The sequence below is a fragment of the Erpetoichthys calabaricus genome, chromosome 3 (assembly GCF_900747795.2).
Source record: "Erpetoichthys calabaricus chromosome 3, fErpCal1.3, whole genome shotgun sequence".
NCBI classification, from domain to species: domain Eukaryota; kingdom Metazoa; phylum Chordata; class Cladistia; order Polypteriformes; family Polypteridae; genus Erpetoichthys; species Erpetoichthys calabaricus.
The window spans coordinates 6,695,464-6,715,082 of record NC_041396.2 but is presented as its reverse complement, the minus strand read 5'-3'; the positions used below and the strand labels follow the sequence as shown (position 1 = coordinate 6,715,082).

The window sequence follows — 19,619 nt, the reverse complement described above, 5'->3', positions numbered from 1 at the left end:
TGCCCAGGGATTTGTTCCTGCCTTGCACCCTGTGCTGGCTGGGATTGGCTCCAGCAGACTCCCTTGACCCTGTAGTTATGATAGAGCGGGTTGGGAAATGACTGACTGACTGACTGACTAAATAGTCCAAATAGTCAGATTTTGTGAATTACTGATAAAGAGCCAAATGCTTTATTATGTGCCCATCTTACACACCAATGCAAATTAGTGAGATCACTTTTTTATTTCCTCATTGATGAATTTGCATAGTCTAAATATATAAAAGTGTATAATACGCCCAAGCGTTTAGAGATCCTGTCACCTCATCCTCTGAGACGATCATCACCATGTTCGCTGTGAAAGCAGTTTGCCTCCTGGCCACCGTCGCTATGCTTGTTGCAGTTGTGGCTGCGGTGAGTATTATTCTACTATTAAATAATCTACTAGACAACTCCTTCTATATTTCTAGTCAGTTTAGCTAATTCACTCTAAACTTGAAATGAATATTGCAGAGTCTTCTCAGACATAGCAGGTAACTGAATGAAATGCTTTTAAATTCTCGCTGATTATCAATTTTACATACTGTATAAACAACTATGGAGTTAGCAGGAGAGCAGTGCTTGTGTACATTTAACATCTGAAGATTTTTTAAATTGATTTTATTCAGAAACAGATGACATTCCATCAAATTTAACAAATGAAAGCAAAATTCAACCCCCACCAAAGAGAAGGAGAGAAGAGCCAGCAACTGAAGCTACGCTATAAAAGTAACAAGAAAGGGAGGGTATCGTTTTCCCCGAAATGGAAGCTTATTCTAAAATGTTATTGATTAGATCCTGGCATATTTTTAAAAATTTTTGAAAAGATCCTTTAAGTGAGAATGTTTCCAATTTCAAGTAGTACAGAACATCAGTCACCCACTGACTTAAGAGTGGTGGGGTGGGATTCTTCCAGTTGAGCAAGATAAGACTACATGCTAATAATGTAGTGAAGGCAATTACTGTTTGCTTGTCCCTCTCCACTGTAAGCCCACCTGTGAGCCCACCACACACAGCTGTTAATGGGTTAGGAGGGATTGTGACACCAAGGCTGTCTGACAGACATCCAAAGATTTTTGCCCAAGATTTTGTTAATTTGGTGCACACCCAAAACATGTGGCCCAGAGCAAGAAGCAAGATGGAGCAATATGGTATCATTCACAGGTTGAATCTTGCCCTGGGAACATTTTGGACAATTTTAAATGAGATAAATGCACTTGATAAAAGATTTTAAGTTGAACGATTGAATGCATTGCACATATGGAGCTCAGTTGTATTGTGTGCATGTCTGCCTTCCACTTTTTACTGAAATATTAATTGAGAGATCCTTTCCCAAATGTACCCTGGGATCTTTGAAAGGAAGGAACTTCAAATTTTTTTATAAATTGTAGAGATACTAGCTGAGTCTTCAAGACTGATCAATAATTCTTCTGGAGTAGAACAAGGTGGAAGATGAGGAAAATTGGGAAGGTTCTGTTCAGGAAAGTTTCCAGCTTGAAAGTAGTGAAAAAATTGTGTTGATGAGAAGTTGTACTTGAAGCGTAGTTGTTAATAGGATGTAAAGACATTATCTATGTACAAGCCTCTAAGTGTTTTAATCCCAGACATTTTCCAGACATTAAATAGTGTATATATTTGAAAGGGTGGAAAAAGGTGGGTGTCATATAGAGGTGCAACAGATTAAAGCTTATCTGTCTTAAAGTGCTTCATACATTGATTTCATATTCTGAGAGAGTGAAGGGCAATTGGATTATTAGTGTAATGACGGTAGTTTGTGTTAGCTGGGGCACAGAGCAGGGAATATAAAGAAGTATTGAAAGATTTTATTTCTACTACAGACCAGGATTGTGTATGTTCATCAATTTGTGTTGCTGTCCAAGTGTTTAGAGCTTGTATATTTGCCACCCAGTAATAACGTTTAAGTTGGGTAGTGCCATGCCCCCTTCTGCTTTAGGTTATTGTAGAAGTTACGATTAATTCTAATTTCTTAAAAAATCATTTGTTAATGTACATGGGGATGCTTTGAAATAGGAAGAGCAGCGTGGGAAGGTTGGTCATCTTAACAAAGTTGATTCTCCCCGTTAAAGTAAGATGGAAGGTAGACTATCTATTCACATTTTGTTTAATTTTTTCCATGCGGACAACAAATGTTTCTTGAAAAAGAGCTTTATATTTACTTGTATTATTTACCCCTAGATATTTAAACTGATATGCTAAGATACATGGGAAGTTGTCCAATCCAATATTACATGCAAGAGAATTCTCTGGAAAAAGCACACTTTTATTCAAATTGATTTTAAGTGCAGATATATTTTGAAATTCTACTAATGCTTTTAGGACTGCTTGTACTGAATTTTGTGGGTCAGATATATACAGTACCATATCATCTGTATATAGTGATATTTTCTGTTGAAGTCCTTGTCTGAGAATCCCCTTTATCTCTTTCTGAAAGTATACAGCCACAGGTTCAATGGTGATTGCAAACATCAAAGGTGATGTGGGGCATTCATGTTGGGTACCACATTCTAGTCTGAAATAATGTTGTTAATATGAACTGAGGCTTCTGGACTGGTATAAAGTAGTTTGATCAATGCACATATGTTTGGGCCAAACTCAAATTTGTGCAAAGTGGTGAATAGATTGTCCCATTCAACCATATCTAATGCTTTTACTGCATCTAAAGATAATAAGATCTCTGGGGTGTTAACTTTAATGGGTGAATATATACTGCTCAAAAAAATTAATGGAACACTTTTTAATCAAAGTATGGCATCAAGTCAATGAAACTTCTGGGCTATTGATCTGGTCAGTTAATTAGCAGAGGGGGTTATTAATCAGTTTCAGCTGCTTTGGTGTTAATGAAATTAACAACAGGTGCACTAGAGGGGCAACAATGAGACCACCCCCAAAACAGGAATGGTTTAACAGGTGGAGGTCACTGACATGTTTCCCTCCTCATCTTTTTTGACTGTTTCTTCATTCGTTTTGCTTTTGGCTATGGTCAGAGTCACTACTGGTAATATGAGGTGATACCTGGACCCTACAGATGTTGCACAGGTAGTCCAACTTCTCCGGGATGGCACATCAATACGTACCATTGCCAGAAGGTTTGCTGTGTCTCCCAGTGCAGTCTCAAGGTCATGGAGGAGATTCCAGGAGACAGGCAGTTACTCTAGGAGAGCTGGACAGGGCCGTAGAAAGTCATTAACCAAACAATAGGACCAGTATCTGCTCCTCTGTGCAAGGAGGAACAGGATGAGCACTGCCAGAGCCCTACGAAATAACCTCTAGCAGGCCACTGATGTTAACGTGTCTGACCAAACAATCAGAAACAGACTTCATGAGTTTGGCCTGAGGGCCTGACGTCTTCTAGTGGGCCCTGTGCTCACTGCCTGGCACCATGGTGTTTGATTGGCATCTGCCACAGAATACCAGAATTGGCAGGTCCACCAATGGCACCCTGTGCTTTTCACAAATGAGAGCAGGTTCACCCTGAGCACATGTCGCAGACATGAAAGGGTCTGGAGAAGCCGTGGAGAACGTTATGCTGCCTGTAACATCATTCAGCTTGACCAGTTTGGTGGTGGGTCAGTGATGGACTGAGGAGGCATATCCATGGAGGGACGCACATTCGTCTACAGGCTAGACAACGGCACCTTGACTGCCATTAGGTATCGTGATGAAATCCTTGGACCCATTGTCAGACCCTGTGCTGATGCAGTGGGTCCTTGGCTCCTCTTGGTGCACGACAATGCCCGGCCTCATGTGGCAAGAGTATGCAGGCAGTTCCTGGAGGATGAAAGAACTGATACCTTTGACTGGCCCCCACGCTCGCCTGACCACAATCTAATAGAACACCTCTGGGACATTATGTTTCGGTCCATCCGGTGCTTCAGACTGTCCAGGAGCTCAGTGATGCTCTGGTCCATATCTGGGAGGAGATCCCCCAGGACACCATCTGTCATCCCATTATGAGCATTACCCACCCTGATGTTGTCAGGCATGCATACAAGCACGTGGGGGCCATTCAAACTACTGAGTGTGATTTGGAGTTAAAATGAAATTTCGGCAAAATGGACAAGCCTGTCGCATCATCTTTTCACTTTGATTTTCGGGGGTGTCTTTGAAATAAGCCCTCTGTAGGTTGATAATTTTCATTTCCATCAAAAGATGTGGCATCCTTCCATTACTAACACATTACCATATTAGTCCATAGCAGTAGAGATTGCCATCAGGATTTTTTTCCCATTGAGATCTGATGTGTTTTCAAAGTGTTCCTTTAATTTTTTTAACAATAAAATCCCTAAAGCCTATGAAAAAAGTTGTAATGCTGGGTTGTAAATTCCTTCACACCTCTTACTCTGCGTCTTTGTCTTGTAAAAGTGTCAATCAACACAAGCAGCAAGCAGCATGCTATTCCATCCCCCTCCACTGACGCAGCTGAAGTTCTCCCAGCTCAAGTTTGTTTATCTGGGACTGAGGTGCCTTGCGTTGTATAGGGTATATCATCCATCCATCCATCCATTTTCCAACCCGCTGAATCTGAACACAGGGTCACGGGGGTCTGCTGGAGCCAATCCCAGCCAACACAGGGCACAAGGCAGGAACCATATATTGTTATTTCAAATACATACCTTTCATATGTGTTCTGTTTCTATAATGAACTGTGTAAATGTTAGATGACTGGAAATGCTAGGCAAGAAATGTTGAACACATAACTAAAACAGAAACTTTTTCCATGTTATAGTAATAATGGCGTGAAGTGTATAATGTGTGAACATTTTAGTCCAAATATCAAATAAACACTTTCACAAAAGGTATAACAAAACACTACAGTGGGCTGACACCCTGCCCAGGATTTGTTCCCTGCCTTACGCCCTGTGTTGGCTGTGATTGGCTCCAGCAGACTCCCGTAACCCTGTAGTTAGGATATAGCGGGTTGGATAATGGATGGATGGTTGTTCTGCGATTGTCGCATGAAGTTATCATTGATATAGAAAACTGAAGTCCAGTGCTTTACCTTTCTGATCAGTCACATGTTTTTCTCTTTCAGGGAGCTCCGAATAAGAGAGTCTGCCAATATGGTAAGATTTTCATACATTATGAAATATGAACCTAATTCAAATTTGAACTTTACCTCGTTATTCAATATGGTTTGTTCTGCTTGTTTATTCAGTGCTCTGCGTAATGTTTGGGACAAAGACACATTTTTCTTTGATGTCCCCCTCTGATCCACAATTTAAAATTGCAAATCAAACAATCAGACATGATTAAAGTGCACATCGGAGACTATCATGTTAGAGTATTTGTACACATTTCGGTCACACCATATAGAAATGACAACACTTTCTCTACATTGTCACTTCATTTCAGTACACTATAATGTCTGGGGCCTCATGTATAACGCCTTCAGTAGAATTCACACTTGTCCCTCTATACTTTCAAATAGGCCATTTGTAATGTCTGTTCTCCAATAATGCAAAAATTTGTTATGATTTCTCCTTATTTTCTGTCTTCATCATCCTCTTCATCTTTTCCTACTTCTTTGTATGGTTGGTGTGCTTGATCAACTTACTTGTTGTAACCTCAGATTATCTAATTTCTTATTCTGTCCTTCTTTGTAACTCCACATATCCATCTCAACAATCTCATTTCTGCCACATCTAATGTCTTCTCCTTCTGTGCTCCCTTAACTGCCCAATCCTCACATACTTCTCATGTACCACCACACCTCTTGCCATGTCACCTTCTCCAAATCTATAAACTTCATATGCAAACCTTCATGTGTTTCCCAAAACTTCTCTATGAGCTTCTCAATGCAAAGACTCCATCAGTTGTTCCTCACCCTGGCATAAAACCAAATGCTCCTCCCCTGTTGAGGTCTCACCCCTAAGGCTTCTCTCTTTAACCCTTTCCCAAATTTTCATTGTGTGTGACATTAGCTTTGTCCCTCTATAGTTTCTACAATCCTGAATATTTCCCTTCTCATTATACATGGGTACAGTCACGCTGTTCATACACTCCTCTGATATTCTCTCCTTTTCAGATCTTCTACATTATATTCCACAACACATCAAGTCCTTTTTCTCCTAACCTCTTCCACATTTCTACTGGTATTTCATCCAGTCCTGTTGCTTTCCATTTTCCATTCTTTTTAGTGACTCCTTTACTTCTGCCCACCTTATTTTTGGTACTGGCACTTCATTTGAGACTCCAACCCCAAATACCACACTTTGATTGTCTTCATTCTTCTTCTTTTCACAGTACCTCTTCCACCTATTTTTGATCCTATCATTCTCATTTAAGACCGCACCATGCTCATCTTTTATCTGCTTTATCTGACTAAAATCCTTCCCAGCCTTGTTCCTCATCTTCATTATTCTAAAGGCCCTTCTCTTTTCCCCTCTATTGTCTCCAGTGTTTCATACACCTTCTCCAAACCTGTCCCTGAGCCACTGCCTTCTTTGCTTCCTTGTTTGTATACCAATACATTTCTTTATCTTCTATGGTACCATGTCTTATTTGCCTCCTTCTTAGCCTTTATCATATCCTGCACACTTTGTTATTCTTCTTCCACCATTCCTCTACATTTTCTCTTTCTCTTTAAACCTGTTCATAAGCTTCTTGATCTTCAAATCTCCACCACTTTATCCATGGTGTTGATTGCTCTGGTTTTGCTCTCCTGCTGATTCTGATGTTCCAGTCCATCACCACCACTTTATGCTGCACTGTCACACTTTTATCATTTATGACTTTACAAATCTTCTGCGCATTAGAAAGTCTATTTGTTTTTCCAAAATCAGCTTTCACAAGTTAATTTACTTTGTTTTCAAAGAATGTGTTAACTATTACCAAATAAGATGCCATGGCAAAAGCTACTATCCGTTCCCCTTCCCCATTTCTCTCCCCTACTTTCCACATTCCATGTCTACTCTTCATCATCTCTCTACTGTTACCAACAAGCCCACTTAGATCACCACCAACAATCACCTTTTCCCCCTTTGGTACTGTGCTAAGCTCTTCATCCATTGGCGTCCAGAAAATATCCCTCTCCTCTTCCTCACAGCCCACTTGAGGGGTATATGCACAAATTACATGAACTACAGTCTCACCAAGGCTTCACCCTATCGTTCCTCCTATTCATGCACACATACTACTAGACCTCAAACATTTTTCCTTTGTTCATTTCCTCCACTGTACAACAATTTACAGCTTCTTCACAATGTCCTTGCCCTATTCTCCTTTCATCATGTTTCCTGCACAAATAACTCTCCCACATTCCTCCTTTCCATTGTGACCACTAGGGGGCATTGCAGCACCCCAGACACAATCCATCCATCTATTCATTTTCCAACCCGCTGAATCCGAACACAGGGTCACGGGGGTCTGCTGGAGCCAATCCCAGCCAACACAGGGCACAAGGCAGGAACCAATCCCGGGTAGGGTGCCAACCCACCGCAGGACACACACAAACACACCCACACACCAAGCACACACTAGGGCCAATTTTAGAATCACCAGTCCACCTAACCTGCATGTCTTTGGACTGTGGGAGGAAACCGGAGCGCCCGGAGGAAACCCACGCAGACACGGGGAGAACATGCAAACTCCACGCAGGGAGGACCTGGGAAGCGAACCCAGGTCCCCAGGTCTCCCAACTGCGAGGCAGCAGTGCTACCCACTGCGCCACCGTGCCGCCCCCCAGACACAAGTCCTGGCTATAATCAAAAGGGTTATTTGTACAAAATACCTTATTAAAGGATTCTTTGTAGCTGAAACACAACACAATTCTTCATCTTCTCTCTCTTTCTTCTCCTGCACACCTCTCAGGTGAGCTTTGTCCGTCCTCCACACCCATCTCTGACTTGCTAGGATGAGGTGGAGCTGCTCCTTTCATCTTAGACACAGAAGTACTTCCAGTGCCAGGGCAGAACCTGTTGGAAGCATTTCTAGGTCATATATCTGAGCAGGATCCCCTGGTGGCCCCACAGAACCCAACAAGGCTTTTCCACTCGACTGCTGTTCCCAAGATTCCTTGCGGGTGTCTGTACAAGTAGCATCTCCCAGTGATCCTGGTACCTAGCAAATTGGGGGAACATGTATTCTTAATATGTTACCTCCCCCTGTTCATTGTCCTGTTCACATTATACTGGCCCATGTGAGCAATCCGTCACACCATCAAATCTGCCAAATGTCTTCCTCATCCCAGTCATTATCTAAACATTCAGTGTTCCCACTCTTATCTTTATCTTTTCTTTCCCCTCCCTAGTCTTCTTCTTTTGCTTTTTCTTGACTAAATTCTTTAGCTGGTCCCACCCATGGCCCAATAGCTCTTATTTTCAATTCAATTCAATGTTATTACGGCATAACTGAGCAGTTTTGTTATTCTGCACTAAACTGCAAAATTACAGTGCAAAGAAAAGATACTACAATATAGTTCAAAATGTAGGTGGGGTGCAATGCAGAAATAGTATAATATCTGTGTGTATAATTATCAGGACACACAGAGGATATAATTTTCTGTTTGAAGAAGCCAACAGAAAATACAAAACTGTGAGCTTCTGCAGTCAGTGATAGCAGCAATGATTTGTCCAATGCTGTAAAAATGACAGCTGAGACGTAAAATCGAGGTCCTGACTCTCTGTGCTCATAACAGATCCTTCATAAAAGAGCAGGGTGTATCCCAGGGTAAATTGCCCACCATGGCCTAGTCAGTCTGGTCCTCTAATCATCCTCTGTCTGTAATTGGCTAAGTATCTCTCACCCCTTCACCACCTTACAGCTAATGTGTGATGAGCATAATGCTACAAAAATGGCTGCTGTTCTACCATCCAGGTGGATGCTACACATTGGTGGTAGCTGAAGTACTGTAGCTCCCCACTCACTATGTAAAGTTGAATAATGAGGAAAGTGCTATGTAAATATAAAGAGTTCTTCTTCTTATTATTATTACTAGTAGTAGTAGTAGTATTTGTGGTTGATGAATTTCCTGGGACTCATAATATGCCTGAAATGTAAATGTTTAAGTGAGATATCTTTGATTTATTTGTGTTTATTTTATTCCTTATCAGAATGTTGGACATTTCTTTTTCAGAGTATATTATTTTAATGCTTGACTTCTCTTACAGTAATGGGTCGAACAGTATGTTATGACGATTAAAGGTAAGGCACTGAGTGTGAGAGTACCATATGAGTCTGTCGTTGTGTTTGCTCTGTCTGTGTCCCAGTCATCTTTGGGTAACCTCCCTAGTGTGACAACTATGGGCAAAAAAGTTTGAATTTTATATTCAACAAAAAATGTCATAATGTGAAACAGAAACACGTGAATGCCAAACTGTTAACAGAATCACAGTAAAAGAGATAAGTCACATGTCCACTGAGGTACTGGTTCAGATTTAGTGCATGTCCTTTGTGCAAGTTGCTTAGTAACAGTTGCCAACTCACATAGGCACTGTTCAAGCAAACGTCAAAAGATTTATTTTGTAATATTTTTTATGTTGCTTGTGCATGACAGTATCACCTTCACCATTCAGTGTTTGGTTAAAAGACAATGACAAAATCACATGAAAAAAAGAATTTCAGTGAATGTGAAGTGGAAGCCTGGAAAAATTTACTATTTATTGTCTTAAGCAGTGGTATAAACAACAAAAGGAAGTTGATCAAGTGATAGCATAGCAGCGCTGGAAAAAGTCCAGAGAAGAGAAACTAGGATGATTCCAGGACTACAAAGGATAAGGAAAGATTAAAAGAGCTGAGCCTTTTCAGTTGAAACACAAGGAGATGAAGAGGAGACATGATTGAATTTTTTAAATTATGAAGGGAATTAATCCAAAGGATTGAGACTGTGACTTTAGAATGGGTTCATCAAAAACATGGGTGCACAAGTTGGAAATTTTTTAAGGGTAAATTTTGCACAAACATTAAGATGTTTTTCTTCACATGGCGAACCAAAGATACATGGAATAAGCAGTGTGTAGTAGTGAGGTAGACAGTAAGACTTTAATCCTGACAGGTGGCGCAGTGGTAGTGCTGCTGCTTTGCAGTAAGAAAACTGTGGGTTTGCATCCCGGGTCCTCCCTGTGTGGAGAGCGCTTTGAGTAGTGAGAAAAGCGCTATATAAATGTAAAGGATTATTATTATTATTAAGGACCTTCAAAACTTGACATGATGTTATTTTGGAAGAATTCAGTGAATAGAACTGGTGAGCTTTATTGGACTGAATGGCCTGTTCTCATCCAGATTATTCTAATGTGATGTTCTGTTTCCTAGACAGCCTTCCATCGTAACCCATAAGTGTTTTGTCAATACTTAAGTCACAATCGGGAACATAACTCTTCTACATATTTTTGATGATCACCTCATACACATCCCACAGTATGTATAGTTTTGCTTCTGGATGATTAACTTCATCATAGTCGTCATGATTAGTGAAATGTAGGTATTTTGTAACGAGTGATAAAAGATATTCAGTCTTAACTTCATCAAAGATGGGTATCAATTAGTTAGTGGACCAGCACCATCTCTGGACTGGCTTTCCCACTATGAACTGCTGTATCAGGAGATTGAAAAACACTCACATGTCATCTGCAGAGACAGGCTGTCTGCGACTGCGACAAGCAAATGTTTTACTGTGACTTTTTTGACACTGCTCAGTATACTGATTCATTTCAGCAACTATTTTGTCCACCAAACTGTCATTGGCAAATCATAAATAGTCCTGATAATCATGATCTACAGGCATCTTGATAGTGGGGTTACTCATAAATGTACAACAAGAAAGTCAGCAGGATTGTCTGCAGTTGTAAGAAGAATACTCCAAACACGAACACCACCGAAACAAGGCAGGATGGGATCTACCAGACAGGTGTTAGTTTCACTATCCATGTCAATGTCTGGTGATCAATTCACATCATCGTCACTACTGCACAATTCTAGCAATGATTCAGTTTCAGTTTGTTCTAAAATATGCTGTAGGGCTTTTCATTTGCCATTGTGTTTTTGGATGAAGGCTCTGCTCCAGTCATGAATATTGAAGAATTACAAAAGAGTTACAATGAAGTGGTAGAACGTATAGAAAAAATATTTTTTGCACCATGATGTTATTTCATCCACTAGATGACAGCAGAATACTGTCCCTTGAGTTCTTTGGGCTTAACAATGTAAAGTGGATCATTATATGTTACCCCGAGTCTGACACGGGCTTAACTGTTGTAATGAAAAACCCAACAAGCATAAAGAGTTGGGGCACCTGCAGGCAAACCACATATAAATGAAAAACTAACGTGAAGTATATACACATTAAGAAGGTACAAAATGCCTTCAAAGACACGAGTGTCAAGAGTGACTGATCCAATATGGCGACATTTCCGATTAAGTACAGGCCAGGCGAGAAGAGGCAGGTCCAGGTGGACAAACACCAGAAGTGATGTCAGAGGAGGTAGGGTTGTCAATCATTTTTTGTGTAGAGGGAAGAAGAAAAGAGACGCAAGTAAACAGCACCAAACTTCAGATCGGTGAGGAATTACCACCTCCAGAGCATTGAAGCTGTCCCCAAGGCGTATGTGTGTGACACCATAGTTACATAAAATTCTGAGCCTAAGTCATTCTCAGAGTCAACATCAAGTTTAGTTCTTTTCAGTTTGTTTTTTCATGTTTCACAAATATCTTTATTTTGTCTCTGTTAGTCATTGGTTCACACTTGAAATTTTTTTCTGCTTTTCTTACTTCAAGATGTTGCAGGCAGCACATTTCACTCTAAAAATGAAACAACTGTTTTCTGATGAGAATTGAGGGTCTTACTTTAATCAGACTTCTTCACTTTCTTCAAAATGTATTGCTTTATAGATTTAATTTTAAAATGGATAAATTTACCATTTTGCCCGTCAGTCTACACTCAAATACCCATAATGACAAAACACAAGCGTGTTTTCAGAAAGGTTTGAAAATATATTCAAAATCAAAAACTGAAACTTCTCATTCATAGACGTATCCTGACCCTTAATACAGGTAATTTTTAAAAGCGCCTTTGGTTGGTTTCTTTCGTAAGTCTCTACAAGCTTGCAACATCTGGATTTTGGCAGTTTATCCCATTGATCCTGATAGATCCCCTCAAGCTTTGTTAGACTGGATGGAAAGTGTCTGTAAACTTCTATCTTCTATGTTCTACGAGATTTTAGTCTGTGCTTTTGATGGATCAATCTCAAGGACATTCAGAGACTTGTCTTGAAGCCACTCCATCTTTATTTTGGTTGTACACTTCAGTCATTGTAATGCTAAAAGGTGAACCGTAACCCCAGTCTGAGGTGGCATGCATTCTGGAGCAGGTTTTCTTCAAGGATCTCTCTGTATTTGTCTGCATTAATCTTTACCTCAATTCTAACCTGTCTCCCTGTCCCTGTCTTTGAGAAGCATCCCCATAGCATGATGCTACTACCACCATGTTTCACCTTAGGGATGGTATTAGGCAGAATCAAAGAATTACATTTTTGTCTCATCATACAAGAGAATCTTTTCCTAAAGCTCTAAGGGTCCTTTAAACTGTTGTATGCCTTCTACTTCTGTCAAGCCTCTCTACCATAAATGCTTGATTGATGAAGTGCTGACAAGATGGTCGTCCTTCTGACAGGTTCTCATATCTTAGCAGATGACAATTGGGTTTTTTTGTTGCCTTTCTGTCTAATTTCCTTCATGCCTGGTAACTCCATGTGGCTGGATAGCCAGCTTTAGGATGAGTCCTGGTGGTTCCAAACTACTTCTATTTCACATTTCATGAGGTCACTTTGATCACTCCATACCTTTAGAAATGGTCTGATAACTTTGGCCTGATTCAGGCTTCACAACAATTTGTTTTTGGAGGTCTTCAGAGAGATCCTTGAAATTCATGGCTTGGTGGTTGTCCTTTCATGCAGTGTGAATTGTGGGACCTTCTATACACGGGGACATATGTGTGCCTTTCTAAATGATGTCCAATCTAGTTACTTTTTCACAGGTGGATTCCAGTAAAGTTCTAGGCACAGCTCACGGATCACTAAACAACAATAACAACAACATTTATTTAAATAGCACATTTTCATACAAATGATGTAACTCAAAGTGCTTCACAGGATGAAGAAAGAAAAAAAAAGACAAAATACAGAAATAAAATTAAGCAATACTAATTGCCATAGAATAAAAGTAAGGTTCAGTGGCCCGGGAGGACAGAAAAAAAAACAAAAAAAAAAAAAACACTCCTGACGGCTGGAGAAAAAAAACCAAACAAAATCTGCAGCAGTTCCAGGCCACGAGACCACCCAGCCCCCTCTCGGCATTCTACCTAACATAACTGATTTCAATCAGTCCTCATGGTTTTCAGGCTTCATGTGGAAGAATTTGACAATGATGGTCATGTGGACATCTGGCCTTCAAACCATCAATGTAGGAACATCATGGTGCTTTGATCAGGTGGTGGCGAAGAATGCCACCACAGAAAACCAGAAAAAGAACAGCAGAGAAAGTAGGAGTGAGTACGGATTGTGGAGATGTGAAAAAAATGATAATTCAATGCATATACAGAATATCAGGGTTACACTAAAATGAAGCTGTGATAAAGCCATGTTAAAATAATGAGTTTTCAGCAGTTTGTTAAAGTGCTCCACCATATTATTCTGGCGAATTTCTGTTGGTCAGCTATTCCAGATTTTAGGTGCATAACAGCCAAAGGCCGCCTCACCACTTCTTTTAAGTTTAGCTCTTGGAATTATAAGCAGACACTCATTTGAAGATCTAAGGTTACGATTTGGAGTTTAAGGTGAAAGTCATTCTGAAATAGAGGATGGAGCAGATTATTGAAGGCTTTGTAAACCATAAGCAGTATTTTAAAGTCATATTCTAAATGGCACAGGTCACCAATGTAGTGACATCAGAACTGGAGAGATGTGCTCAGATTTTCTTATTCTAGTTAAGATTCTAGCAGCTGCATTCTGCACTCGTTATAATCCATTGATGTCTTTTTTGGGTGGTCCTGAGAGGAGTGCATTACAGTAATCTAGCCGACTGAAAACAAAAGCGTGAACTAATTTCTCAGCATCTTGCAAAGTTATTCTGGATCTAACTAAAGCAAACAGGATGAACCTGACCACAATGTGGAGTGACACAGCAAACTGTCTGAGTACTTCTAGGAATATATGAGAGATTTTAGTTTTAGATTTTTAACAATATACAAACTGCTCTGAGAAATATGTCCTTATGTTGTCATTTTGGGTTATTGAGTGTGGACTGATAAACAAAAATTGACCATTTTCCTTTGAAAATGAAATCTACAACACCATACAATGGGTGGATAGTGAAGGTGACTGAATACTTTCTCAATCCAGCACATTTCACAGGGAGTTGGAGCAGCTTAGCGATGAGCTAAACAAATGAACTTGATGGACTGAGTGGTCTCCTCTCATTTGTGAAATTTCTTATGCTTTGAATATTCTCTTCAAATCCTATTTTATGTGAATCGTTTCACTCATGTCTACTTAAGTTTGTTAAAAATCTTCTCTTGTGTGTTGTAACCCATCTTGGCTCCTTAGTCCCATCCCCTGTGTTGACAACTGGTCTTCTTGTCCATTTGCTGTCCTGCAGTCCTTTGACTGAATGTTTAATTGTTAAATTTTCTGTAATCTGCTCATTCATCTTTGTTTCTTCTTTCTCCTCAGATGAAGAGACATGAAGCATCCACTGAAGGCTTTAATCACTAAAAATATTATGTAGTCAATGAATAAAGTAGTCATGCATACCTATTCCTTGTGTCTTCAATTGTTAATCCAGATTCATACGTAGATTTTTGCCATGATGGCTCTCATTGATTCTTTTGATTGCAGGCAGTTTCCTGGGAAGAGTCAAGTTTGATGACTGTTATAGAACTACTACAAGTACCCTGTGTTTATGTACCTTAGTGAGATATCCAATCCTCTTTATTGATGATTCATTTGGTATTTATTCATTGATTTTCCACTGCTTCTCTGAAGTGAAGTGAGGTCCATACTTCAATTTCCCAGCCAAATTTGCCAACATATACGGTGGGATTCCAAGATTTTCCCAGGCGACCTGGGAGATATAATCCTCCCAACAAGCCCTGGGTCTTCCCTGAGGTCTCCTCCCAGCTGGCTGTACCTTTAAAACCTCCACAGGGAGGCATCTAGGAGTCATCCATATCAGATGCCCAAACCACCTCAATTGGCTCCTCTTGATGTGAAGTGTCAGTGGGTCTATTCCGAACCTCTCCTGAATGTCTGTGCTTCTTACCCTACCTGTAAAGGAGAGCCCAAGCACAGCGCAGAGAAAGCTCATTTTGTCCACTATTACTCGTAGTCTCATTCTTTCGGTCATTACCAGAAACTCATAACAATAGGTGAGGGCAGAGATGTAGATTGACTGGTAAATCAAGAGCTTCACCTTCTGGTTCAGCTTCTGCTTTATAACTATGGCAACTGCACCCGTCTTCCTGCTCTGTTTGTTGATCACACCATTCCTTTTCCCCTCATTCATGAACAAGACCCCAAGTACTTAAACTCTTCCACTTGAGGCAGTAACTTAAATCCCACTCAGAGACGGAAGCCCACCATTTTCCAACTGAGGACCATGGCTGCAGATTTGGAGTTGCTGATACTTATCCTTGGCGATTAACACTTGGTCGCAAATCGTACCAATGTGTGCTGAAGTTCACAGTTTGGACACCCTGGACACCCTTCACTCCCCGGCTGCACCTGTTGACAATTATCACAAACCATACAGAAGCCACCTTTACTTATTAATTAATCAAGTTGGAAACCTAAAAAATAGTCTCTCTATTATAAAAGTAAATCCTGAGACGAGACTTTCTCTCAGATAATTTCAGGTCCCACGAGATGAGACTTTTTGCCAAGAGATTTTGACAAGTCCCACCCTCCTCTCAAACATTTACAACCACGCCCACCGCCCACTCACTTCCCATTCATGTGAATGCTATTGTCAGACCCAGTCCCTGTGCTCTCAGCTTCAAGCGGGGTCGGAAATAAAAGACAAGGAGTAGTAGACAAAGTAGAACGTCGTAAAGAGGTTCAAAAACACTGCCGTGATACACATGCAGAGCAGGTTACAGATTATGAAAGTTCTAAAATTGGCAAGTCTCAAAAAACGTATAGTAAAGATCACATTAGTGCTAACACATGGAAATTATTACTCAGTGAAATAACAGAACAGTGAAAAGAGATCGAATATATGGACATAGGTGATATGACAGAAGAACGTAGATATTATTCGGCTTTAAACTTTAAGTCAGAGACTTGTAGATTGTCTAATTCATGTTGCCATCAGGGAAAAGTAGTGTTTCTTCCCAATGAAGAGGCGTTTCCACGAGAATTAAAAGATTTGTTGTTTGATGAAAGTGAAATCCACATACGCGAACAGCAGAGATGCAAAGTGGCTGGTGCATAGCGAACGCCCAGGGGTTGGTGAGCAAAGCGAGCAGGGGGGAGAGCCCCCTAGTAAAATAAATCAAAAAGGTGTGAAATAAATAAGTTACTATGAGCTAGGTGTCTGAAGCACTGAAAAATTGAAGATCAGGAAAGCAACAGGCCTGACTGGAGCTAAATGTCCCAAGCAGTAGCTGAAACGAGAACCAAAAACAGAACTGGTGGCACTCCTTGTTCTTTGCTCTTAATAGTGGGGGAGTTTTCCCCCATGGGGGTCCCAAAACATGATGTCATGCACAGTACACAGTACCGGCACCTCCACCAATTTCAATACAGAATACCAGCAACTTTTCTCAGTGTACCTTCAACATAGAGTACCAGCACCATCACCCCAAGTTTTGATTGAATGTTGATGTATCCCGGCACTTGAAGCTTCACTGGTGAATAACCCTCACCACTCCACTCTTTGATCAGATTATCACCATATTGCCCTAAGCACAGTACCAACAGTAACTTGTTTCCACTTCAAGCACTGCATATACTTGGATTAGGTCTCACTAGGCCCTATCATCATGTCCCATGGGTTTTCCTACCAGTGCTATGCCAATGATGCGCAGCTTTACTTGCCGTTCCCTCCAGAGGGCCACACGGTATTAGCTAAAACCTCTGCATATCTCACTGATATTGCAACATGGATGAAGGAACACCATCTCCAGCTCATCCTAGAAAAGACAAGCATTCTTGTTATCCCAACTCTTCTGTCTATTCAGCACCAATTCTCTGTTCAGCTTGGCTAACGATTGCTAACAACAACCATGACTGTAAAAAAATTTGGGAAGGTGAAATAGGTACCATGTTGCTATTGTCTCTTTGGTCTTACAGATTCACTCCATACAGTATCCACAAGATCAGACTATATCTGATAAAGTGTGCAGAACAACTCCAGGTCCATGCTTTGGTCTTGTCACATCTGGACTACTGCAACTCTCTGCTGGAAGGAGTACCAGCATGTGTCACCAAGCCAGTGCAGATGACTTAAAATGCAGCAGCATGTCTGGTGTTCAACCAGCAGAGGCGAGGACATGTTACTTCTCTTTTCAGAATGCAACACTGGTTTCCTGTAGCAGTACACATTAAGTTCAAATCCTTGCTGCTTGCCTATCCATCCATCCATCCATCCTCTTCCGCTTATCCGAGGTCGGGTTGCGAGGGCAGCAGCTTGAGCAGAGATGCCCAGACTTCCCTCTCCACGGCCACTTCTTCTAGCTCTTCCGGGAGAATCCCAAGGCGTTCCTAGGCCACCCGAGAGACATAGTCCCTCCAGCGTGTCCTGGGTCTTCCCCGGGGCCTCCTCCCAGTTAGACGTACCTGGAACACCTCACCAGGGAGGCGTCCAGGAGGCATCCTGATCAGATGCCCAAGCCACCTCATCTGACTCCTCTCAATGCGGAGGAGCAGCGGCTCTACTCTACTCTGAGCCCATCCCGGATGACTGAGCTTCTCACCCTAACTTTAAGGGAAAGCCCAGACACCCTGCGGAGGAAACTCATTTCAGCCGCTTGTATTCGCGATCTCGTTTTTTCGGTCACTACCCATAGCTCATGACCATAGGTGAGGGTAGGAACATAGATCAACTGGTAAATTGAGAGCTTCGCCTTATGGCCGATGCAGAGCCCGCATTACTGCGGACGCCGCACTGATCCGCATGTCGATCTCACGCTCCATTCTTCCCTCACTCGTGAACAAGACCCGAGATACTTGAACTCCTCCACTTGGGGCAGGATCTCGCCACCAACCCTGAGAGGGCACTCCACCCTTTTCCGGCTGAGGACCATGGTCTCGGATTTGGAGGTGCTGATTCCCATCCCAGCCGCTTCACACTCGGCTGCGAACCGATCCAGAGATTTTTGAAGATCACGGCCTGATGAAGCAAACAGGACAACATCATCTGCAAAAAGCAGTGACCCAATCCTGAGTCCACCAAACCGGACCCCCTCAATGCCCTGGAAAAACATTCTTTGGACAGATGAAACCAAGATCAACTTCTACCAGAATGATGGCAAGAAAAAAGTATGGAGAAGGCATGGAACAGCTCATTATCGAAAGTATACCACATCATCTGTAAAACACGGTGGAGGCAGTGTGATGGCTTGGGCATGCATGGCTACCAGTGGCACTGGGACACTCGAGTTTATTGATGATGTCTCAGGACAGAAGCAGCCGAATGAATTCTGAGGTATTCAGAGACATACTGTCTGCTCAAATCCAGCTAAATGCAGCCAAATTGACTGGGTGGCGTTTCATGATACAGATGGACAATGACCCAAAACATACAGCCAAAGCAACCCAGGAATTTATTAAAGAAAAGAAGTGGAAAATTCTTGAATGGCCAAATCAGTCACCTGATCTTAACCCAATTGAGCAGGCATTTCACTTGTTGAAGACTAAACTTCAGACAGAAAGGCCCACAAAAAAAAACAGCAACTGAAAACCACTGCAGTAAAGGCCTGGCAGAGCATTAAAAAGGAGGAAACTCTCCTTGTCTGTGTCCAAATATTTATGGACCTAACTGTATATATATATATATATATATTGTGGCACGCGGCTTGGGGTGATACCCAGCCGGGACGCCCAAGAGGACCGGAGAAGGGGGCGACCGCCCTGGTGGCTTTGCGGACCATGGGTACAGAGCTTTGAAGCTCAGCCCTGTAGGGGCCTATGGTCACCGCCGGGGGGGGCCCCAATGCCTACGAAGCCCTGGACCTCAGCACTTCCGCCACACCCGGAAGTGCTGGGGGGAAGCGGATCAGCCGTTACTTCCGTCACATTGGGGAGTGCCGGCAGAAGCTCATCAGAAGACACCTGAAACACATCCGGGTGAGTATAAAAGGGGCCGCCTCCCTCCATTCGATGGTCGGAGTTGGGAGGCAGAAGACAAGGTTGCGAGTGAGGAGTGGAGATGGCAGAAGAAAGGATTGAGTGGAGTTGGGTATTGGAGCACAGTATTGTGTGTGGGACAGTTTAAATAAATAAAAGTGTGTGTTCTGGACATTCTGGGTCTGTGTGTCTGTCTGTAGTTGGGCTATTTTCTACTATATATATACAGTGGAACCTCGGTTTACGACCATAATTCGTTCCACAACTCTGGTCGTAAACCGAGTTGGTCGTGAACCGAAGCAATTTC

General features: G+C 41.7%; 1 long non-coding RNA gene across 2 annotated transcripts in view; it reads left to right on the top strand.

The window, feature by feature from the left end:
• The first annotated feature begins 280 nt into the window (after window positions 1–280).
• Window positions 281–19,619, top strand: part of LOC114647723 (uncharacterized) — a 52,188-nt gene continuing 32,849 nt past the window's right edge. The window contains exons 1-3 of one of the 2 annotated variants that reach the window (XR_007934570.1): window positions 281–392; window positions 5,071–5,101; window positions 9,146–9,179. This is a non-coding gene — a long non-coding RNA (uncharacterized LOC114647723). The remainder of the gene's footprint in view (window positions 393–5,070; window positions 5,102–9,145; window positions 9,180–19,619) is intronic. The other variant, XR_007934571.1, reaches the window with a different exon arrangement.